At 43.8% G+C, this 25652-nt stretch overlaps 1 protein-coding gene across 1 annotated transcript in view; it reads left to right on the top strand.

Annotated features, from left to right (window-relative positions):
- The first annotated feature begins 21374 nt into the window (after window positions 1-21374).
- HIC2 (HIC ZBTB transcriptional repressor 2) overlaps window positions 21375-25652 on the top strand; it is a 73894-nt gene continuing 69616 nt past the window's right edge. Inside the window, exon 1 of the mRNA XM_075718644.1 lies at window positions 21375-21485. The gene's annotated coding sequence lies outside the window, so the exon portion shown is untranslated. The remainder of the gene's footprint in view (window positions 21486-25652) is intronic.

Raw genomic sequence — 25652 nt, 5'->3', positions numbered from 1 at the left:
GCTCTGTGGGCGAAATATAATATGCATTTTTAAAACATTTATAAATATGTATACACCCTATGGATTCACATGGCACTGTAGGAGCTGTGTTCTGGTCTGCCTTGAAATGAAGGCAGTCTTTAAAAAATAATTACAAATATACTAAGGTGTACGTTCAACACAATGCATGGGGATTTAGCCACATAAATTTCATTAGCGCTAATGAGAGGTGTGCAGCTAAAGCCCTGACATCAAGACATCATGCATAAAGAAAAGCCTGTCTAATGATGTATTTACTTATTAAACCAGAACAGCTCTGAAGGGTATGCATGTTTATCTATTTTTATTTATTCCTTTTCAAAAGAAATGAAATGCACACATGCGCTCACGCGCACACACACACATCTATACTCTGTAGAACACAGAATTTCTAAATTTTGAGAAATTAATATATTGAAATATCAATTGAAATGATTCTTCAGCTATTATTATTTTTTGCAACAGGCAAGATTAAAATGTCCCTTGAGGTCGCAAACCAGAAACATGCAAATAATTTGACTGTGTGGCATGGCGCTTTTGTGCTAGAATAAACAGGTGTGATAATAAAGGCGTTGGTGGTATATTTTAGTAGAGTTGAGATTGTGACATGCAATACTCAAAGCTGGGAAATTCTCAGTTCACCTACCTCGTTTTCTCAGCTCTCACTTTCGTCTTTATAAACTTCCTTCCTTTTCTCAACAGCGGGGCATGTAGAGGGCACACAGTCTGCGTTAAGGGAAAGCCTTGGTTTTAGTGCCTGTATGTGGGTCAGAAACTAGGTGTTTTTCATCAGTTTTGTTAATTTCTGGACATGAAAGAATGCATCTTATGCAATTGTTTATTTTCTTCTCTAGATTACAAGTGGGTTCCTTTGCTGAATAGCTACAGCGTGTGTTTGCTGCCAAGTTCAGGGTCCGAAGATGTTGCTCCAATGCATCATTTGAACACTTCGATGCCATCTACTAGATCATTGTGTTATGGGGCCAAGTTAGGGCCAGCAGGGTAAAGGCAATTTATAACCCACATAGTGACATCAATCTAACCTAGCAACCTCCCTAGCAACACTGCCAAAGCATCACAATGTGGCCCCTATAGCTCAGATGATATGAAGATAGTAGCATTGTTAGGGTGGGAGGTTGCCACTTTGGCCTAGCAACAAATAACAGCCTGACCTTGGGATCTATTGAAAGCTGAGAAGCCAAGCAGAACAGAGGGAGAACCACCAAATGAAAACCCACGGGTTCCTGCCTGTGTCTTTTATGTAACCTAAACAAATTCTTCAGAGAAAAATATGGCAATGCTTCCAGACACGCTGCATGCATGTCTATTCAACATTGCTTTTCCACATGGCTGGTTAAGAGCTGTACAGCTTTTACGTTGTGGTTTGGAAATCATAAAGTCTGGGTGCAGAAAAAGGACAAATATAGAAATCACTACAGCCAATTCAGAGTGGTGGCAAACAGGTTGCATGTTGCTATTAAAGTGCACTGATATGTGAGGGCTCACACACGCAGGTATCGCACGTGGTAATGGGGGAGCTACATACACACCGGGGTTTGGGCTCACTCAAGAAATCTAGCTGTGGCTGCCTTATATGCAGCATTTTGTCACTGAAAATAATGAAATGGATATAAATCACATTCCCCCCTCCCTTCTCTTTCTTCTTGTTACCCATTCAAATGAGCCCCCTATACATGCCATTGTGCCAGTTCTCCACATGCAGCTGCCGAAGCAAGGTAACATTTCTCTCTCCCGTATACACATCAAGTGTAGGGCATCCTCTAAAGACACTGGAGCTATAAGGAGTTGGACCTGACCTGCTTGATGTTTCCAGTTTCTAACGATGATCCCATACTCCTGGTGTTTGTACTTGAATACCACTTACAGCATCTTGACAGTTACAGTGATTCAAAGACAACTGAGAGAAACAAATGGGAAGTATGGAAAAAGTAAGTGATGCATTTGTTTCTGTACAGGTGGCCCTGAATCAGTGTATGGTGCTGGAGGTTACCGAGCCACCACTCGGTCTTAAAAAAATATTTAACAGTATTAGCCCAGCAGTTCCTATGTGAATCATAACCTTTGTAATTTCAAAGCCATCCTGTACAGTGACCACTTCTAAGACCAACCAGTGGGGATAATTCACCTCCCCCTCCCCGCTGGCTTTAAGCTACCAGCTGGCCAGTGCAGAGAAGCTCAAATTGCAGCTGCCTTCACCCTCTTTAGCATTCAAGATAAACAGATGACTTTGGTTTGCAGCAACAAAATATTGCATATATATTTAAAAAAACGTAATTTCTTTTGTTAAATGAAACACGTTTGACCATATGTGTGGTTCTGCATGTGAGTGTGTGTGTATGCACACATTTATATATAATTACATGTATTTAAAAGGGGATTTTTTAGCTTTTTAATGCCTTCCATTTTGTGCCTTGTTTCCGCCTTGTATAACACTTGGTATCACTTTCAGTTTACAACTTCTCTTGAGAGAGTAGCCACAAGCCACAAATAGTCAATTGTCTACATGCAGCAGACTTTAACAAAGGGACTGATAGAGCTGAACTGGAAATGGTATGTCTATAGTGCAGTCGCTGCTGCAGTAACCACAACCATAATTTTGGTAACACAAAGTCAGGGGCAATTTATCTTATAAAACCTTAGTGCAAGTTTCATCACAGAATATAGCATCTGTCCATTAGATCCATGTCTATTTTCAGCCAAGACCATGACAAATTCAAAGATGTTGTATGAAGTACGTGAAAGTTTGCTCTTTTGCATGTTTCTTAAGTTACAAGCTTTAAGTGCATTGAAAAATAGTGAGGATTGGAAGAAACTGCTCATGTGTTAGTGCCACTTCATCCATTCCATACTTTCTCAAACTGAAACTGGCCAGCTGGATTTTTTTAACACCTTGAATTTCCCATAGCAGGCCTTGGAGATGTGTGTAATCCAAATGGTAAAGTGGAAGGGCACAGCAGTAACCAAAGCAGTATTCCAACCTCCCTATGATGCAGATGTGCTGGGATTCCCGCAGACACGAAGGAAAATGAAATTTCGGCTCCCTGAAGGGCTTCCCAGCCACTCTGCTCTGTCTCCTGCTGCTGCTATTCCTGCAGCATGGTCTCCTCAGAGGGTAACTTCCAGACTGTGAAAGAATGGGAGGAGAGTGAGAACGTGGATAAATTCTTACAAACTAACCGTATGACTTTCTCCATGTATTTCCCGCTAAGCTTCTTGGCAAACAGTGATAATCTTTCTCTAGCCCTAATGCTGGCCACAGCTTTCCCCTCAGGGAATGGCACCACATCAGTAAGTGAGCCCTCTCTCCCCCTTTTTCATCTCATTTCCTTCCCCCTTTGAACCACGCTTCCTGAAGGAGGGAAGGGAGTGGGGTGCGGAAGTTACTTCTTCACGCAGGGCTGCCAGAGAATGAATGGTCACTACTGGCTGTGTGTCTTTTCCTTGGCACCATCTTTTGCCAATCTGTGGAACATAATGCGTGAAATACACTTGCAAAAAATAACCAAGGAGCAGCTCATTTCCTCCTCCTTCCTCATCACTCAGCACCTCTAAAACTCCAGCGTGAGCTCTCACCAGTCCCAGCCACAGTGTTTGGAAGCTCCAGCTCCAGCTCTGACTGTCCTCTGCCCTCCCACTGCAAATTCAGCCCAGAGTAAGAGCCCAATGTAATGAATAACCCGGGGGAGATTCAACAGGACCCAACACCAGGAAAATGACTTGATTTCTCTGCTTACAAAATTAAGTGTAGTTCATAATTTTCCCAGTTCTGAAACTGAGTAACTGAGGCAAATACCGGAGTCAGTCTCAGCCACTTAGAGGAGACAAAAGACTCTTCCATCAATGTTTCAAGAACCAAGCAATAATTTTACATGCTAGAGGTTAGGACTGCAATGCATGGATTTCTCTGTGTGTGTAAATTTAACAATCTTAGTAGCCATGTTTTTTTAAAAAAATCAGTGTTTGAAAATAAATACACCTTATTAAATACTTAAAATTCCTGTCCTTTCCTCTAGAGATCATGCATGACTAGCGTTGAAGCTGGGCCATTGCAACCAAAAGAAATGACTGATTCTGATCAGCAGACCTTGATCTGAGCATCAGGGAGCTGGCGGAGATTATAGCAAACTGGGGTGGTTTGGATCTGGGTTTTGTTCCACCTGTTAAAGGGAGGATGACAGATGCAGAATCTGGGATCCAGTTTATGTAGAGTTCATCTGTATTCAATGTAAATTTAGGTGCCTCTTTGGTGTAAATCAGGATAAACCTCGTACACAAGCGTTTGGGAAAATATGGGCTCACCCGAACGCATTCATTCTTGCACAGGAGGGAAAAAGAAGTGGCCGTGCCTTTGTGAGAGGAATGTAGCTATATATAAGGATCTCCAGCGCCTGCGGTTAATGCCAAGGTCAGCTCCAGCTGACACCCGTGCCTGAGGCTGTGGGGGAAGGGATTGCTGTACTCTGCAGCGAAGCCACAAGATGTCAGGAGACCGCTGCTGCTGCTGCGCTGGTGCTGCTGCGCTGGTGCTGCTGCACTGGTGCTGCTGTGCTGGTGCGCTGGCTGGGCACTCAGCATCGGGGCCTGGGAGCAGCCAGGAAGCTCCTGCCATCGTTTTTCAGGCCAGCTCACTTCTCACCTGTGCTATCCTGCCTCCTTCCCGTGCCACTCCGTTTCGTGATGAAAAGGTGTGAGCAAGAAAATGAATTCTCTCCCTTTGGATGGCTTTTCCCAAGTCCCTATTTTACAGCTTGCTAACTTGCTCACCATATACCTACATGCAGCTTCCTCTATTACACCTCACTTTATATGGTTATTGTGTTCGTATTCTCCACAGGGTTCTTGGCAGTTACAGCATACTACGAGGTCACCACTTCATCTCTGTGTTTTCAGAAACCTGCCTTACAGTCCCCGCCATGTAAAACTGAAAACTAGTCATACGTGAGAGAACAGCAGTTTGCAAGAATGCTCATGATAAAAGAGTAAACTCTTCCACAGACCCGTGCCCGGGCTTGCATCCAAACACATTGCATTATATCTTTAATATAAAGGGATGTTTGTAAGGTGCATTTCATTCTCGCTGCATGCTCTCTGCTAGTGAATGCTCTGATCACCAGACACGAACTGTGTGCTATGCCCAAATCCTGCAGGAACCTGCTGGTGGAATAAATCCTCTTCCCATACCTGAAGTACACCCCTGTGCTAGTTTTTGCATGTCAAGAAGCCAGAACACAGCTGTGCATGTTTCTAAAGCAGCAATGGCCATTCCACGTGGTTCAGTTCCAGCAGGTGGTATTTGGGATGTACCTGATTGCTGGAAAGTTGCACCTAATTGCAGTTCTTGAAAATGTTCCTTCAGATCCAGTCTGCTCCGTAGCCAATATCTATTTGATGGATCACTGCCCAAGTGACTCCCATTTTGTTGCTGCTGTCAGATCAAACCCAAAATGGTGTCCTAAGGAAATCTGCTGCATCCCTTTCCCTCTCACACCAACACACAGCCACTTACTTGCCTATACTTGCTGAATGAAACTCTTTTATGGAGAAGTAATTTTTTCCAAGTGCAAAGCTGGCGTAAGCAGAGGGTATGTGCAGCCAAGATCTGCACAGTTCACAAACTAAACTGGGAATTTCAGGGCCCAGTTCATTATTGTTAGTTTCATACCCTTGCTTTGGCTGTAAGCTATCACTTTCTGAATCGGTAACTCTGATCCCTCTCTGCATGCAGGTGTAAACAGAAACACAAGACACTTCCCTGCAGGGAAGAGTCAGTCCCTTGGTTTTCCACGCTAGAAACTGTATCTCCCTATATGAAAAGTGCTGCAAAAGCTCAATCGCTTCAGACAACTTCCACCTTAAGATACTTTCTAGTATATGTTATGGCTGATTCCCCAAATAGTTACACCACTTCACACCAGTATATCTCCAGTGACTTTGGTCAGACCTGCTAACCTACATTACATGACAGCACCGCTGGTGCCATGAAAGGATGAATCGGGGCCACTGAGTGCCTGGAAACTCTGCTGTGAAGCCAGATGTGCTGTGTATTGCCATCTTTCATGAAACCCGGTGTTCTTCTCAGGAGTCTGTGCAGCAAGAGATTTACTGTTTCTTCAGTACTGTGTCATACAACTACTTCTTTTTTTGGGTTACTTTTTCCAGGTGTTGTGAAAAGAGCATTTAGAAAACACTGCAATTGTCTGCTACTGTTATTAAAGTACGAAAAATAGCTGTCTGAGTCTCCTGGCTGCTAAGATCAGCTCTGGTCAAGCAGGTACCCCATCCTGTTCATGATCTTACCTTGCTTCTGTATCCAAGTTCCTGAGCTTGGATACTAAACAGATGCAATGAAGCCTCTCTTTTGACATTAAGTGGCATCTGCACACCCCGGTCTTGGGCGTCATGCTAAGATCTAAGAAAATCAGAAGACACTAGAGAAAAATGAAGAGCATTAACATTGTTAGGGTGATAGCTCAATTGACCGAGCAACATCAGGAAATGCAACACACGCACCACTTTTTTTTTTGCTCCAGTTTCAGGAAGAGTCATTGCCATGGATGTTGAGGTGGTATGCAGAAATGGATGTTAGATACCTCGAGTGCAAAGCACGTGTACTGGTATACAGGATATTTTTATGCATTGAACATTGAAGTGTTCAGTTTGGTAGTGACTGGAAATTTTCATTCCACAGATTTTGAGTCGCTATGTGAAATGACATGAAAACCACCGAGTTTATGTTCACTTAAAAAAAAAAATACAAGCACAGATGGTACCTTGTCTTTCTGGCAGCGTCAGCCGGTTGAACAAGGATTAAGCAGGTAAGAAGGGTGAAACACAGGCTCCATGGCTGCCACTCATAGAGTTCCCCTTCTAGAGTTGATTTCAACAGAATTATGATTCTTTCTGAACAAGAAACAGTCCCGTCCTGTCCCCCACATGCCCGCCCTCTCTGTCAGGCCTGAAGCTCATTAGTGGAGCAGCCTGGGAGGCTTGCTTTGTCGCTCTGCATTTGGCACCTTGTAACTAGAAAATCTCTTTTTTCGGCTCTGTCAACCTAGCGACCAGCTAGCAAGTCAGTTATGAAAATTAGTTCTTTTGGAAATGCCATGTGGGGATGAGAGAAAGCAGGAAATTAATGAGTGATAAGCACTGAATGCAAGTGGGGAAGGAGAATGTTTACAGGTATGATCCTACAACCCTGTAAATCAAGTTCTCTGTTCAACTTGCTACTGTAACTGAATTCTGGGTTGAGCACTGATGTGTAAGAAGGAGTACAAGCTCTGCAGGACAAGGCTGCAAATTCTGAGCTTCTGTGCAACGGCTCTTACACCCCATTTGATATCATAATCAAATAATCATATTTTAATGAGGGAATAGACCATGCAGATTCTTTTTCTTGTGTTATTCTATACTGCTGCAAATTGAAGGAACATCAGGGAAGCAAGAATTACAGCCCTCTGTCTCTTTTAGGGATGGTGCCCACTTGCTTCATGTACAGCTTGACTGTTTTGTCACAGACAATTCATTTGTATGGTTTGCTGTGGAGCCCATGGCTCAAAACAAAAAAATGGATGGCATTGGTTTTGTCATTGTGACACCAGACTGGTGAGGAAAATACTAATGTATCTGGCATTTTAGAGTGAGCATACATCAGGAAATTATGGCACTTTCGTTTATCTTAACAGCACATTTCCCAGAACCATATGGAGAAAACTTGCCAGATACCAGCTGACACTCTCTTGTATTTTAAAAATAATTGTAAGAAAGTAAAAATAATGCTAACAAGAGTTGCTAGGTACAATTCTGGAGCATAATCTAATGTGAATTTGTTTTCTGTTATAAATGAAATATTTGATTCTGTAAATACTGACCCCCAGTTCACCAGCTCTACAGTTGATATTCTGGGATACATTTTAGCTTCTTCCAACAAAAACTGCTTGGAGTTTGGTAAATTTATAGTTTTTTACAGAGTCAAGGAAGAAAGATTGTCTTAATAATCCTGACAATTAACTAAATTCCTTTATTTCAACTAAGACCTTCCTTCCACTGAGCCAAGGCCTCAGCACACTGCGCTGCACACCTCAGGCACTGCAGTACTTTGGCGTCAGGACAGTCTTTCACTTGCAGCGCTCTTAAAAAATGGATTCCAGCTTGAAGCAAGATTTCTGGTGACTAGTAACTACACGGTGATGGTATCTTGTCTGAACTGAAAACTGAGGGCTGACTACTTGCAGGGCTGCAAGCAGGTAAAAAATGACATTAATTCCATTTCAGTTTATTTCTATGTCCAGGATAAGACAAGGGAAAGAGGCAGCAGTTGGACAGCTGAACAGAACTTCCCTATAAAAATTTGAAATTATTTTCAAGAAAAATATTCTTATTACCCAGTAATATCTTGCTGTCATATATGACACTAAACATTGAATAAGTGAATTTTCACACTGGGTAGAATGATTTAGCACTTTCTTACTTTCTGGGAAAGTTTTTTAGCAAAACCAGCAGACTCAGGCTGAGTACTGGCATGATGGATCTTTTTAGAAATAAATGTTAAAAGAACCTGTGTTCCGTAAGCCCAACCCTTTCATAGGGAAACAAGGACAGCAATGTGTGAGGACCGCTATATGGTGTAGTGTGGTTTTGTGCCTCACATTGGCGGAAGAAACAAGTTGACAGCAGCACAATTTGTAAACCAATTACTGCTTCTGGAATTGATAGTCTTGCGCTGCTAACTGGGGGTCTAACGGAATCAGGTGTTTGACTGCAGCACTGGCCAAACAAGGACAGACAGCAAATTAAGTGCTATCCTGAACAGCAAAGAAAATATTACATTTCTTGCTCTAAATTAGCAACACTGAAGTTTTTATTTAGACTTCAAAGTCCTCCATAGAGACCAAAGCAGTACGTTGCTCTGTGGTCAGTTTATGTTAAAAAAAGTAACAATGCCAGATTGAAAAGAAAACAGAAAGTCACAGAATTTGCTCTTGCATGGAAAAGACCACAAACTCTGGGAGCATTTGCCACTGCGCCATGTGACCGACCTTCCCCTGCCCGTGGATGGTGGATTATAGTCAAAACTATTTGGACACATGCACATGACCTCACAAAAATGTGCACTAGCAAAAATATACTTTTTCTCAAGCCAAAAAGGGAACAAAATTTTTCATAAAAGAGGCCTAAGCCTTGCTCTTGTGCTAGTGATTGGATTAGGTAATGACTAATTAGATGAGGTCATCACTTTCTATGTCATATATATATATACACACAGTATTTATGGAGAATTTGCTCATTCTAATTAACAGAGTAGAAATAGTTTCTTGACAAACTTCATTTTCCTGAAACTAAGAGCCTTGAATTTGTTCCACTTTTGATCTTTCTTCGGTGGCTATGTTTGCTTTACATTAAAATAACTTCTAACATTCCCATTAAGGATAATCCCTCCAGCAGCCACAGTATGACATTTCTATATTAATCTTTTAAGCATTTTAGAAAAGCAAGGTTTCATGTTTTAATAATCACAGTGTTTTTCTCCGAGGAGTTGTAAAAATTTATGGGGCCTTTCTATCCTATTTGACTTCTACATCTTTAGAGTTTGGTGCTAATGGCCCATTCAGCCTGCTTACTCTTTGACTACTTTTTTATTTCTTTTTCATCTTCTTACAAAAGAAAAATTGCCTCCGTGCCTTACGCTGTTGCAGATGCTATTCAAGTGGTAAGTAATTTCAATCTAACTAGCTGAAAAAACCCCACAGCTTACCCTCATCTCGGAATCACTTGGGGGTCTCCACTGTAGACATGTGCATACAAATCCTTTAATTCTTAATTAAGAACAAAATATAGCCACTTGTTTAAAGCAGCAAAACCAATGTACATGCACGCATCTTTAACAGGTTATCAGCTCATCTTAAAAAAAATCCCAAACTTTTTCTGCTTTAATATTTTATCCCATTCTTGCTTTTTTAGCAGAAAAATAAAAGTAATAGACTAACTATTTATGTTTATTGTAATTTTAAGATGGCCATAAAAGTGGCTCTCCAGTGCCCCTGGAAGCATTCCTGTCCCATACTACTCACACTTTGTTCTATGCAGAGCCAGGAAAGCCATTGAAACTAATAAAAATCCAGCCACGCAATCACAGTAACAAGAAAAGCAAATTCTTTGCTCTATCACCGAGACCTCTCTCACTGCTTACGGTTTCACTTTCTGAGAGCCAACAAATCTCGGCCCTTTTGGACAAAGTAATTTCCAAAGTGGAGAGAAAACAATATGCCCGCTTTAAGTCAAGATTGCCTCTGTTGATTTCTGTTGCTGAAATCCCTGCAGAAGAGGAGATATAGCATCTCAATTAGGCAAGTCTCAAAGCATTTGTGGTTACAGAGAACAAAACCAATATTCTCTGTTCCAATGCAAGTGCAAGACACTTAGGGGGATCAATTTCTTGTGAGATGCTTCACTCAAGAAACAGATTGACGTGATTCGCACAAACAGCATTAGTCAGAAACAGGGTCTTACCCCTTACTGAAGCCACCATACGTCAAGTCTCACCTGACTGCCCTGTAGAGAACCAAGGGGATCAGAAAGTTTTGTAGTGTCTTATATAGCAACAATAAGCTGTTTCTTGATACAGTCTACTGTGGCCCTGCAAAGAGACTGGGACAGAGAGGCTGAAGAACAGAGCAGTCAGCAGCACTTCAGAATAAGTTTGATAATGAAGGAGATGGGAGTTTTGGGGCTGCGAACACTCACCAAGAAAACTGCAGTAACTATAGAGGAGTGGGAAAATGTAGTTTCTATTGCATATTCAGGACTGTAATCAAAGAGATAAGTGCCAAGAAGATCTGCAGCATCCAGAAATTGTCAGGGTTGTCTTGCCACAGCTTCCTCAGTGATCTTATCCTAAGACAAGTGTTTCATAACAGATTGAATGATAGCTAGAATGCATATTTAAGAATAGACAAGGAAGAAGCAACCCTTTTTTCCTCCAGAAGACTCCATGCCCTATTTAAAAATAAAGTAAGTAAGGGCATGGTGGCAACTCAGTCACCACCACCAGAGCCTGCACTGCCTCAATGCCCCTGGCAACCAGCAGGCAGATGGGTCTTCCCTCACTACAGCCTCTGTGATTTACTGCATGCACATAAAGCCTGAGTAACACGGGTGCCTCCTGTATGATTTATAGAGGCGTGGGTTGCTCATCTAAGCAGAGGAGTGGGACGCAGAAATGCTTGTGCTCTAACCAGTTTCTGACACGGACTCCTGCAGCCCAAGGCACATCATGTTGTTTCTCAGCCTCTGGGCAAGTTCTCAATTCCTAAAGCAAATCCCAAGCATTTTTAGATGTGCTGTTAAAGGCTCCAGGAGAATGGGGAGAGCTTGCAGAAGTGCCCAGCTGTTCCGCTCCAGCTCCCCTTCCTTCCATGTATCCAGCTCTCCTCTTATTCAGCCCCTAAGAGTGAGTACTGCTGAGTCGCTTGATATGCAAGACGGTGCAATGATTTTCTTCAGGAGCCATCCTTTGCCTCCTGCCTCTGGGAGAGCAAATGCAGAGTATCTGTTATGCTGGATGAAAAGGGCAGTGATGATGTTCATCTGTTTCACAGTCACATACTTCTGGTCCTTTACTACTCCAGAATTTTCCTTTGGCCCTTGCTTGCCTGAGCACTTGGAAGAAAGATTTGCCTCTTGGTTTCCCTATTTGTACACTTATGAGTGTAAAATTTAGTGCTCGATATCCTTCTCTAGTGTTTGCAAAGCTACTGAAAAATGTAATGTCCTAAATGCTGCATTTTTGCTGACAAGCTAAAGATATTTTTCAGCAAATATTGTTGATGATATATATGGTTTTGCTCTCTACATCAAGTTCAATCTTTAGGGGACATTTTGGATAAGTAGACTATTACCCGGCAACGTCACAGTTTGCAAATGTTGCACCAAGGAATGGGGCGAGTATAACATTGAATTTGTCACCAGAAGTTAAGCAAAGGTTGAAAATATTTTGCTCTGATTCAGCCCAGAGTCCTGCTATGGACCTCCTTAGGCTGTGAACACTACATATGTGGCACTAGGTGGCCACTGTGGTGTCTTTGGTGTTCAATGATATTTGTAGTTCCCTGTCCCTGCACCATCCTGTCACCCATCAATGGCCAGAGCAGGCTAAAAGCTGCTGTAAGTGACACTCTGGCCCGGGGCAATAGAAAAGCACCAGGGACCAGCATCTGGATTTCTAGTATATTGCTTTTTACATGCCTTGTCCTTAAGCTAAACCAGTGTGAGAACATTGCCAGAGATGTTGTGCTTCCAGAGGAACAAAAGGAAAAAAAAGAATGCAGGTATTAAAAAGAGGAAGGAGAAGCAGAGGGTCTGCATTCCCATGGATAACCCCTAAACTGGTACTACATCTAGAAATCTGCAAGAAAGTGCCACTCAGCCCTTGGTGCTGATACAGAAAACAATGAAACTAAATCACCCCAAACATTCATAACCAGTCTTCTGTCGGCTCCTGAAAAAAATCCCGATCTCTCGTTCTTTGTCCTCTGAACTATAGTCACCTTGCATTACACGGTATGAAATGACTAGCCAGGCTTCCCATTGTCATTGGTGCTAATCACAGAAGATGAATATGAACTGACCAATGGTGTTCATAACCTTGCTTAACAATGTCAGGCACCGGGCTGGAGTCTCCTCTCCCTTTCACCCACATCGTTCTAGTGGCTCCAGCGTAGTTATTTCTGGTTTACACCAGCACCGGTGAAGTCAGACTCAAACAGAAAGGCACTTTTAGGACAGAAAAATCCAACACCACTTTTGAAAAATAAAAAGAATGAAAAGTATCAGAACCCAGTGGATTCCTTTGTTTTGCAGCTCAGGTGCACACAAAAACCACTTTCCATGAAAATAGCATAGCGTATGCTAGAGTAAGAGAGGCTGGCCTTTGAAGCAGATCCCCTGCCAGTATAAAGCAAAACATGTTTTGCACCCATATATTTTTACTAGCACTCAAAAAATCACAGTAAATACAGTCCATGCTGGTACCAAACAAGAAAATGGCTCTCTGGTGGTAGAGAAACTTTTATCTTTGATCACCAGTGCCCTGCTGGCACTGGAACGTATTTATTTTTTAGCATTCAGTGACCTTTGATACCAGTAACTACAGAGGGCTGCCAAGCTGCCCATGGGCTCTTCCATGCCAGTCTTTATCTGCTTTGTATGCTGGGCAGTTGGAAAATGAACTCTGCTTGTTTGTGAAGAGGTAGGTAGGATAGGTAGCAAACTCTACAGGGACTGTGCCCTAGTCTGTGCGTGCATTTGTGCACGTTACGCCTGTGTGCGTGATGCTGATTCGCAGGCCACTGATACTCAGTTAATACACACTGAGTACGTATGCATGTAGTCAAGGGAACTGCAGTTTCTTTCTCTTATACAGTATAAAAAGTGATATTTGCACGGCCATTGGCTTTAAAGGACAGTCTTCAGCTGGGCTACAACATACCCTAATATTCTGGTGTCCACTTTGTATGGAAATGAGCCTTTTTATTGTCCTTGTATCTTGTGATTATCTTCTCTGCCACATTAATTAAAAACACTGCTGTGACCTGACCAAACCTGTAGTACTCCCTGGGTTTGTACTTCACCCTGGGCAGTGCCAGCTTTGGGGAGTTTGCATAGCTCAGTTGCTCTACAACAGTTCCAATTTTTTCAGCTAAGTTCCCAGCTGGAGAGGCACTGTTGCCCTCAGCTAGCTGTCCCAGCAATGACAGCACATGGCTCGTGTTCACCTAGATGTAACTCACTGAGAAAATGCCAAGTTGGGGAGGGAGGAAAAGGTGGCTTTTCGTTAGACCTCCACCAACTAAATCAAGCTAAAATTACCTACGCCCTTTGCTTAAGTGCCACTGCTTGAGAAGCAATCTCATTACGTGTGGTAAACACGTAAGCTTAAAAGCATTCAGCTAAAACCAATCCTTCTGCTGTCCCCTGGTCACCAACTGGCAACAAAGCTCCACATCGACACCAATCTGGCAACCTGTAGAGTTTGCCCTCTATTACATTTTGCTTCTATAAGCACAGCTATTATTGGAACTGCTTACTTGACCATATTGTATGCTTTACCTCCATCTGACAATAATTCATTCTTCCAGCTTACAACATTAATTACTTATGCATACTGTACACACCACCACGCAAATGCATATACACAAAGAAAGCAAAAACATTTTATGTACAGCTGAATTTGGTGGGTTTTTTCCTGTTATTTTTATCTAATGTGAAGACAAGAAAAGATTTGTAGGTTACCTATAACTTGAAAGTCAGCACCATAAATATTTAGAAATGTAGCACATTAACAAACACTGGCTGGTTTTGTGCGTTATTACAGACAATACAAAATATAGATCAGTATCTCTATGCTACCCAATAAGCAATAGAAGCAAACCTTCACTTAAATATGTATTTATGGATGGATATGTGTGTGTGTATACATATATGTACTTACATGCAAACAGAAAAAAATAAAAACAGGACCAAAAAAAGCTAGTCAAAGTATACACATGCTTTTGATGATTAACACTTTCCTATCTGTAGCATCAGAAACATAAGACTGGAAGAGATCCTGGCACCTCAGAAATTCCAGCCACTACTGGCAACATATCGTACATATCTCATACCCATGGATCAGCATTTGTCTGTAAAGTAGTTGCAGTTTTCAGCTCTCTGCTTTTGTTGGAAAGCTAGTGTCTCCTACGATTACCTTGGGCATCCTGATAAACTAACACCTGTCCTAACACCTCTGATGAGATCCCACACAACAGACATGACGCCAACAGCGCCTCGTGTAATGTCAGCAGTGCCTTCCTATTGCTACTGGAAGAACCTTGCCTAGGATCACAGTTGTCACTTCTCTTACTGCCTCGCGTACTGATGGCTGACAGTCATTCACTGACAAACTAATGCATTCTTTTTTTTTTTTTTTCCTTTTTTTTTTGTTGCAGTCAGTTTTCTTCCTTCAAGAGAATCTACTTTCCTTCATCCTTCTGCATAGGGTTCTGTATGGTTAATAGAGAGACAGACACATCCACAGAACAGTTCCTCTTATCCTAAATTAAGAATCCAAAAGAGGCAGGCTAGACCTCCATTCTTGACGTATCTTCCTGTTTTCATTGGCTGCAGAAAAAGCCCTGATGACTGGCTTGGAGAAGACGCCTAATTTTCAATGGCTAATGGTGAAGTGTATCCCAAATGTATGTTGTTTTTGTATGGAATTGCATCGCATTTCCATTGCTCATTGCTTTCACTGTCTTCCAGCTCACCAGCCGTGATACTCTGAGCCTGTTAACAACAGTGCCTCTTGACTGTTTCATCAGAAAATTTCTTTAGCATACTCCCGCTTAAATGGCAATAGATCATTATAGTGAATATTAAACAAGTTCAGTCTTGACTCACTAGTAATCTCTCTATCCCAATAGTAATCTATTGGCACCTCTCCTTCAGACGATTCCTTATGCGTTTTACTATTCTTGTACTAATCCCCATCTTCTCCATCTTAATTAATAACTTCCCATGTGGCATCATATCAAATGCTTCACTAAAATCCATATAGATTAGATAGACTACATTTCCCCTTGCCTAGAAAATCAGTTATCTCAGCAAAGAAATAGTTCAGGATGCTTGGCAAAACCAGTGTTGTGGTTGCATTTTATCCTGTTTATCTTCTCTTTCACTTTCTCTTTTTTTTTTTTTTTTCTGGTTAATTATATTTTCCTTCAAAACTATTCTGAAAGCCCGAAATGGTCTCAAAATCAATGAGCTCAGTGGCGACTTAGATAACTTTCTAATAATTTAAAAAATAAAAGTATTGTATCTGCTATTTTCAAATCATGCAAGAACAACCTCCAACTCAAAAATTTATTTCAAATTTTTGCTATCCATCTGGTACTTGTTCCTTCGGAATTCTGGGATGGAAGTTACCTGGTGTCCCTCGCTTGAAAAGGTTCAGCTCTTTTAGATATGCTTTCACCTTTATTGTGATAATTTCCAATTTCATCCCCTTGTTCCCACTAATCATGATGGTTTTGCTCCCTTCTTCAACTCCATTCTTCCTCTTAAGAGCTTTCATTTAGATTTTGGGTACAAAAGTATTTTTAATCTTTTCCTTGTCCACACATTTCATAGTAGCACCAGTTCTTTTCTTGTTCCCTGTTTATTTACATGGCTGAAGAAATGTTTCCTTTTTGTTTTAATTTCCTTCTGACAACTATTTTAGAGTTATTTTCAGCAAATCTCACTTTATTCTTAATACACATGGGTAGTGGTTTTGTTAATCAGTTGTTTTCTGTACTTTCTATTGCTCTCCCATAGTCTAGTGAAATTATGCCATTGCACAGGCTATATTAACTAACAGGGTACACATAGTTAAATACAGATGTTTTGTAGACAGGTACAGAGTGAACATATTAGCAATGAAATTCACAGGCCAAGAGAAATCAAAGATGTTGTTATAATGGAAGCAATGTTTTTATCTGATTAGAGTCGCAAAAAGCCTTGCATCAGCCCTGCGTATGCCAGAATACCTAGCAAAAAGCTTCAGCTTGTAGCAATAAAAATATTGTATGTTTCTTCTCTTCCAAGGAAATTAAAACTTTCTATCACTAAGAATACAATAGAAGCAGAAGTGTACAAAATAGTACCTTGTATAAGCACTAAATGACTAGCCTAATTTCTCAAACTGTTACCTTCTGGGTTTGTTTTTTTTTTTTTTAATTGCGTTTCTAACCCCATGATTTTGAATAGAACCCTTACAATGCAAACCAGTGCAGAGCTGAGTGAATCTGTGAGCCATTGCAGCATAAAACTAGCTCCGAATTGGGGACTTTTGTGGCTCTTTTTCAAACTAAGGATTCCGATTACCTTTACAGTTTCTGATTTTCCTTGATTACATATGATTTTCCTAAAAGATTGTATTTTGATTTTCAGCTGTGGAAAAATTATTTGTAGAATTTGTGCACTATCAAATTTTGAATTAGTAAAAATATGAACAGATATGAGAAATTAAGGTATCATTACACAAATGTCAAAACGTAATGTTCTTTGTGTTCATCCGCCAACTGCAGTCAAAAAACCATAGATAGCAGTGGGGGAACCAACTAATCCAGCTAATTATAAAGAGGCTTTACTGAGGATAGTATATTCATTCACAGAGCATTTGCAGCTAAGAGACAAAAGGTTTTCAAAACCCATCTTAACATAAGATTGGAGTCTCCTCCATGGACACTTCTGAGTCTGTTGGAAAAGCCCTTCCAGACACATATGTCTGACTGTAGAGGGATATTTCTATTGAGGGGACAGTAAAATAACATTTTAGTTTCATGAGCTATCACCACCTGTTCTGTCGCCATTCAAGCACAATTTTCCTGGGCAACTGCAATGCCTCAGAGGATGCCTGTTTCAGCTCCAATCTGATGTTCTGGTCCTCAGCATTTTTAGTGGCACTGTCAGGACTACCCCATTGGAGAGGCAATGACTGCAAACCTCTGCTAAGAAACTTTTTTTTAAATTATTTTTAGGGCTAAATTATTTTTTACTCTTGAGGAGCAGGCTGGTTAGCCCTCGCCTTCACTTTGCTTTCAGACATACACCCTACGCGGGCATTCTCTGCCCTGTATGTTTTGCTTAGTTCCTTGAATTATAGTTTTTTTTTCCTTTTCACTACAACTTTTCCACTGAGCTTTACCCATCAGTTTACTACTGTAAACAACTGTTTTGCCTGCTAGATGGCACTGGACATCCACTAGCACTGGGACTGAGGGCAGGTGGCACTGAAGAGCTGTAAGGGCACATGGCCACCCTTTGGTCGTTATTTTATTTACTTTCTGCAGCGGCATTTTCTTTGCTCAGATGACTTCATTCCTCACCCACAGCACTGGCTTGCCACTATAACAGTTCTACCCATGTCCTCTTCCTGTTTTATGATGAGTTTAAACTTGCTATTAGCACAGCTACAAAGGACTGGAGCTGCTTCTGAACCCCTCAGTTCGTTGAAAATGACTAAAAACAAACTGAAACCCTGGAATTCCTCTGCGTTTCAGCCGCTGACTTGATTTGAGTCTAAGTATTTTGCAAGCACTAACTTATTTTGGGGAGTTAGTATTAACTAAACCTTTCTGCCTGAAAGCAGCATGATAGAGCTAATGCTGAATAGATACTGAGGGCTAATATACAAGGATGGTGTGAAATCTGCTTGTTCTTTGGATTCTGTTCTGAATTCTTTGTATACTGCTAGGAGAAAAATCTGTTCGTCATAGCTACCTTGGGTATGTTGTATTCAACGTATTTGTCAACACACCGAGGAGGAAGCTGAAGCTTTCATTTCTGCCTGCAGAGCACCCAGCACAATCCACTGCTGCCATCCTGACGGTGCTCTTTTCAAAATAAATGTTAAAAAACACAGTCAAACACAATTAGGGATCAAAGTTAATCACAAGTATCTGTCTGGAAATAGAAGCGTCTCTTTGTTCAAAGTATCCACTAACCCAAACCTTCCTTCAGAATGTGCTCATTGCACCACAGCTTCTGTAACCAGAGTGCCACCATTACCCTTCTAGTCCAGTCTTTCACCTGAGAATGCTGTTCTCTGCACCTCAGTAATGCACTTGCTTTTCTCGTACACAGGCACGTTTCACCCAGTGCCAGACGTGCCCACAGTGGGTGTGATTTCTTGGAACTGGAGGGTGTACCCTCTGTTTGGATGGCAAGTTCCCTGGCTGTGGTTGCTTGGAGACATTATAGGTATCATGGCATCTGCCTTGCATGCCTGTAGATGTTTTCCAGGTAGGTGTGGTCATACTTCTACTTGGCTCATCAGATTATCCACAGATGTCCATGGTTCTAGTGACAGAGCCAGGTCTAGCTTTCTCATTAATTCTTTTTCAACCTTATAATTATCATGCATATATGAAGCTCAATGCAGTGTTGCATCCTACCATATCATTTCTAGGTGCCAGACACCTAATTTCTATCTTTTTTTGTCTCCTCTCCACTGAGAATGTGTCTCTCCCTCCATTTCCTTAGGGATGCTCAGAACTGATTGTCCCCAAACCTAGAGAAGATTCAAATACAAGTAAAGCTTTTTGCAGACTAAATCTTGTGGTGGCATTTTAGGATGTTTCTCCCTTTCTTCTCAACCTTCTTTACTCCCTTCACTCTCAAAAGTTATCACCTGCCTAACAAAGTTGGCAGACAGACTGAAATGCTTGTGTTTCAAGCCATTCCTGTGCAAAGCCTGGCACCTTTGTTCAAACATCTGATGAAAGTGAGTTTGAACTAAGATGTTGGTCTGTGAACTGGCAGGGGCACACAGACTGTTCTGCTGACTGTTTCTGGGGCAGTAAGCTTCAGCAGAAGGAAGGAAGATTGAGGGCAGACAGTGGCATTGTTGTGGTCTTGAGATGCCACAGAAAGATTCACAAAAGCATGTCTTTCTAAACCCAAATGTCCAAAGTTGCCTGAAATAACTCCAGGATGCATTTCCCCCCCCGTTTAGACAACATAGCACAAGGACTTCGTGTATTTGCCTACCAATTCCTCTGGCACAGCGTGAAGCAAATGGCTACCTACACCTCCCTGGCTATTTGCAAGGCCACTTAGCTTTAAAATACAGCTAAGAGCAGCACCGCCAATCTTAAATTAACTTTCCTGGTGGGGGAAGAGTCTTGAATTGATCCTTATCTACTTCACTGGGTCTTCTGCTGACAGTCAGGTTTGCTGTTCTCACCACTGTTAAAGCGTTCTGCTCTTTATTGGGTGTACTGTGAACAAACCACCAGTCCGGACCTTTCTGATATGGCTGTTGTGATTTGCCTTATCTTTATTTGCTCCTCAAGCCACTTTGGTGAGGCTGAAGAAACCATCTCCTGCAAAAACTTTGAACTCTGGATGAGCAACTAGAAAATATCTTTATTATCAGGGAAGGGGAGCTTAGGCTGCAGCTGGGATCCAGCTGAAGTGCATGCAAACTGCAGGGATCTGCACAGGAAGTGGCTGAGCGAGTCGCTGGCATTGAGGCTATTAGGGAATTCTTAGAGATGTGTTAAATGGTAGGCTCAGCTTCACTAATGAATCACCTTGCTCAGGCTACAGAGAGTTTTGGTTATGGGTGGCTCCGAGGGCACGGAAGAGAAGAAAATGTCATCGCACACTTGCAGCTAAGACAGCGATTCCTACATGGGATAGTGGAAGAACTCCTGTGCACGATTACAATAAAAATGTTTCTATGCATTGCTCCTGTTATTACAGATTAATTAGCTACTGAAGGGAGAAAGTGCTACAAAGGTATAATTCAGATTTCTGCACGGTTGTACTTTGTGGCAATGGTCAGTAAAATGAAGATGATACCAGCTCACTTAACGTTTTACAAAATAATAGCTCGAGCTTGCAGGCTGTGCACATGCTTAGTGTAAGCATCTGAATAGCCCCTGCTTGCTCAGTGTGATTACTGATGTGCTTAAAGTTAAGCATGCATGAAAGTCTTTGCAGGACCAGGGATGCAAAACACAAATAACTTTTCCCCTCGATGTTATTTCCAATAGGTAAATAACTAAAAAAAAGAATGCACAAAACAAAACATCAGATTTGTACGGATTCTACGGGTGCGAAGGCCACGTCTTCATCTGTGTCTTGGATGGTGCAAAATGCACTGTCAGCCCTTCAAAAAGACAGGAGTGATAAAAAGCTAATATGCAAATTGTGTTATACACGAGGATGTTTTCTTAATTTGTGTATAAAGCTCATTTCAGATCCCGATACATGTACAAGCTATAATCTATATAATTTCCCTTAACACACACTTGAGACCTCATCAGTGACGCGAGAAATAATCTTAACAAATGCCTTTTTCATTGCTCAAAACCTGGGAAGGAGCAGCAGTATTTGGGTTGCCGGGAGGTAGTGGTTGGGCTCCGGGCTGGGTTTCGGGGTGTGGGTGGCAGGGAAGGGGGGGCGGCTCGGGGTGGGGGAAGCCCTGGTCCCTCGGTGGGAATTACCCAGCTCCCTGTCCCTCTCCCAGCCCCGCCGCGGCAACATTTATTGCAAAAGCAGGAAATTGCTTATTACTAAACTAGCTGGCAAGGGAGCGGGAGCCGATGCTGTTCCACACTGGCACAGCACTTGCTTAGCTGCTGCTTTCCCTGCCTCTCCTTGTTCCGCTCTTTCTTCTTCTTCTTCCCCCTCTTTCTCTCCTCTCTCCCTCTCTCTCTCCTCTTCTTTTTTTCATTTTGGCTTCTATTCAAATGTGGGTCAGGGGTGAGCGGCTCCCAACGTCACAAGCTTGCAAGATGGCGCTGGGAGGAAGGCTGTGAGATGAGGAACAGGCTGGTATAAACCGAGAGGACAGGAGAGGGAGAGGAGGAGGAGGAGGAGAGGGGAAGGGGAAGAAAAGCTGCTGCTCCAGATGCAATAAGAAGGTAACGCGGAGCGGGGCGCGGGCGGGGGCGCGGGGCCGCGCGTCCCTCGGGCGGCCGGGCGCTGCCGGGCTCCGCGGTGCAGCCCAGCCCCGCTCCCCCGCTCTTTATTTGCAACCCCGGTTATCTGCCCATCGGCACGGCTCCACTCGGGAGAGTCGCCGGGGTGGCGGGGGTGTCCCCTTGTTCCCTGCCCTGCAGCAGCCGTGCCCGGCACCAGCGGGTAGTTCCATTGAAAAAAAATACAGATCATTTTCTTTTCCCTCTTGCCCCCCCCCCCGCTCCATGCCCCGGGCCCCCTCCCCTCGCTCGCCCGGCGCGCTGCCCCGTTGCTTTCGGGGCCGGGGCGTGCACACGGTGTATTCGCCACCGTGCCTGTCTGGGGATTGCAAATGTTGGCTATTTGGTTGAAGCGGCTGGAAACTTTCCCCCTCCTCCCGTGCCATTTGTGTGTGTGCGTGTGTGTGTGCGCGCACGGGTGTGCGCTGCCCCTTCCCCGGCGGCGGTGGGATCGGGGCGGGGGGCCGCAGCTGCTGCCCGCCGGGGCCGGCCGGCGTGGGGGTGACCGGCGGGGCGGGCAGGCGGCTCCGGAGCAGCAGCCCTCTCCCCATCCCCACTCGCCCCCTGCAAGTGAGCCGTATTTTTTTAAATTTTTTTTTAATTTTTTTTTTTTCTCCCCGAAAGGAGGGAGCGGAGCCTCGGGGTGCCGGGGGGCGTGTTTGTGCTGGGGATCCGGCCGCATTGTGGAGGAGAGGGCAGGGAAGGGGCTCCCGGGACTCGCGTCGCCTCCTTTTCCCCCGCAGTCCATCCGCGGGGCTGCAAGGCGACGAGCCAGGCCGGCATCCCCCAACCCCAGCGCCGGCCCCTGCCCCACCGGGCACCCCCGGCCCTACCGGGACCGCGGTGAACTTTTGCCCCGGCTCCCCCCTTCCCCGCCGCCCCCCCCCCCCGGGCCGTTCGGGATCGCGGAGGGAAGGACCCGCCGGCTCCGCTCGCTCTGCCCGTCGCTGCGGGTCTCTGGCTTTTGTTACGGCACCGTCTCGGATGCAATGGACGGAGCGCAGGATCGCGCACCCTCCCGCGGCCGGGGGCTCGCAGGACCCTGCCCGCCCGGCTTTGTGCCCCCGGAGGAAACGCGCGCTTCCCCGGCCCCGCCGGCCAGGCGCAGAGCTGTCCACCCAGTTAACAAAAAAAAAAAAAAAAAAAAAAAATGTAAATTGTACGTCCAGGCTGGCAATACTGTTGCCGCGGCGCGTAACACTGTAATTCAGGGAGCGGGAGGGCCGAGCGCTGCCCGCGGCTGCCGGACCCGGGCGAGCGGCGCCGCGGAGCCGGGCCGGGCTCCACATCCCCAGGCGCGCCGGTGCCGGTGCCGGCTCGGCGGCGGGGGGAGCCGGGCTTTTTTTTTTGTTTTTCTGTTTGCAACTTAAAAGCAAAGGCAAGGCGGCGGGGGGAGCGGGGTGGGCTGTGTGCGCGGCCCCCTGCGCCGTGCGCGGCCCGGGCAGCCCCGCGGTGCCCAGCCCGCTCCCGGCCCGCTCCCGGCCCCTTTTGTATGGGGCGAGCGCCGGCGGGAGAAGTCAATTATTGACTTCTGCTTGGCCGGGTCCCAGGTGGAAGTGGGCACCGCGGCGAGCGGGCGGCTCTCGGCGCGCCCCCCGCGCTCCCCGTTATCGCGGCCGCCAGCCGCGCTGCTCCCGGCCCCGCCGCCGCCCGGGCGCTGCTCCCGGCCGCTCGGCTGGACGCGTATTTACACACGGGGATTCGGTGACTCCAAACTTTCTGCTGCGAAATCCGCAGCCCTTGAAAACTCGGGCTGCCTCGGCGCTTCGAGAGGCGGGTAACTTCGCGTTCAGTGTCTGCGAGTGGGGCGGGTGTGTACCTTTACATCAAATTAATGCATTATAGATGAAACCCGGCGTTTTAGCAGGCGGCTGCCGAAATCACCCTGGATGTTACTTAGTTGCTAGAATAAATCCGAGAGAGCAGCCAGAAACCCGTTAAGAAGAGCATCAAAATTACGTTCTGCTAATAAACTGTCCTTTGACCAAAACTGGTTTAAATTTATTGCGGAATGCTGTTTATATTTGAATGGCTCCCATGTTTTTCCACAAATTGAAGGGGAAAACAATATGCAATAGTCACTTTCATTGGAAAATGTCAGAACTATGAGCAGATGTTTGCTGTGCTTGATAAATACAGTGTATAAACAACTAGTATTTCAAGATGACTTATTACTATTCTTTATGACTCAGAACTATTGTATATACTACAGCAGCTCTGGAGAGAAAGCTGTAAATGACTCCTTAGGATTTCACAGCAAATCTACATAGGGAAAATGACATATGGAAAGAAAATTGACTTATTTCCACAACTGCAAGTGGCCTCCTTTTTGCGCCTTTTCATTAGCAATCTAATCCTAAAAGCATTAGGAGCAATTATTTGCAGTGGTGCCTGACATTCTAGGTCTAATTATTTAAATCAGTTTAACTTTTGATGGTTGACCCATTAGGTCAAATCTGCGTGCCCTTTGTTATATTTATTTAAAAAAAAAAAAAAAGGAGGGGAGGGGGGTCTTCAAACTTGCCACCTGCTACTGACATATCATTTTAGCTCTGGAGGAGATCAGCATTAAGAATAAGCAACCTCTTACATTTGTTACTTTCCATTCTAACACGGGTAAGGAAATCCCGCATAAGTGCCTTGTTCTTTTGCATCTAAAATCCATTGCTTAATCACGGCAGACTTGCATGGCCACAGAGGTGTAAGCAGGAGGAATGGGAGAATCCGAGGATACAGCAGGTTTTTCTTATGTCGTGCTTCCTAATCTACGTGAAATGCAGACGAGATGCACATACATAAAAGGGATGATTTTCCAGTGTTTGGGGGGAAAAGCTTCTTCCGAGGATCTGGGAGAGCTCTAAATCTTTAATGCATAAAGAAATAGCCCACGTTAGTATGCACATACGTTGCTGGGTGGAATGACTTATGGATGTGTAGATAGTAATAAGTATCGCAAGATGCTTGAAGCACTTGGTATCACGTGATACGCTGTAGTGTCAGTGCTGAATTGTTTGGCAGAAGCCAATGTGTGACAAGGGGTGGGGGGAGAGGGAAGGAGAGAAAGAGAAGGTTAGAGGCCTTATTCCAGGAGGGTACATGTTCAATTTATTTTGATTAGTCGTTTAAAACAACTAGAATGCAACCTAATGTTAATCAGTTTGGCTATGTAATGGATTGAAACTCCCTTAAAACAGCCACCGCAGCCCAAAATTGGTGGTCACAGCATGAAATTTGAAGTTGTGAACAGCAGATCTTGCTATGAGAGTTCTCATTTTCTAGCATCTTTACAGCTCATAGTAATTAAGAACTGTCAAACATAAACTGTATGTTGTGCGTTCCTTTGACCTTGTATAGAAAATAGTACGTGGCTATTCTTTATGGAATAGCTCTTTATAGAGCTCCTGCTAGCTTCTTTGATGACAGATGTAGGGAAACAGGGTAATGTTTGAGAACTGAGATGCACTTGCCTTCATATCAGAACTCCTGTTTGTGCTGACTGCGGTGTTTAACCCTCTCATCCGGTCTGACGAACGTATCGCAGCCTGATAGGTAGAAGGTATTGGTATGATGAGGTTGTCATGTTTTCTCTACAGAAAACCAAGCTTCCCATCCCCTAACCAAATCTGACTGATAAAGCGTACAAACAAAACTGCTGTTTCTGACAACATCTGGGGAAGAACGTTGCCACAAAGTGGCATTTCAGTGCAGCAGCAAATGTGGTCTTGGAATGGGAGAAAGCAGAATCACGTTTGTGACATAGCCATTATATTGGCTGTATTGTGACAGGCAAAGCTCAATGGGAAGGGGACCATTTCAGCATCAGCAGACATGCCTACCCTGCTGGGCTTGGAGAAAAATTAACAGGGCTCAGCTGTGGGATTGCAACAACAGAATGTCGACCCAACCATAAGCAGGAGAATATCTTTTAAAAAAATAAAGATGACTTCTCCTTTGGTTTGATGTGGATTGAACACCAGTGATCAAACCACTAGGGCTGCTTAAATTGGTTTTTATCTTGCTGTAGTATCAGGAGCAAGGACAATGCATTGCGATAGAGATTTCACTCTGCTGTGCTGTAGCTCATTGGCAAAGCAGCTGCATTGGTTTGTT

Source organism: Pelecanus crispus, chromosome 11 (genome assembly GCF_030463565.1).
Source record: "Pelecanus crispus isolate bPelCri1 chromosome 11, bPelCri1.pri, whole genome shotgun sequence".
Classification (NCBI taxonomy): Eukaryota; Metazoa; Chordata; class Aves; order Pelecaniformes; family Pelecanidae; genus Pelecanus; species Pelecanus crispus.
The sequence above is the reverse complement of the archived record's forward strand: the minus strand, read 5'-3'. Positions and strand labels throughout refer to the sequence as shown.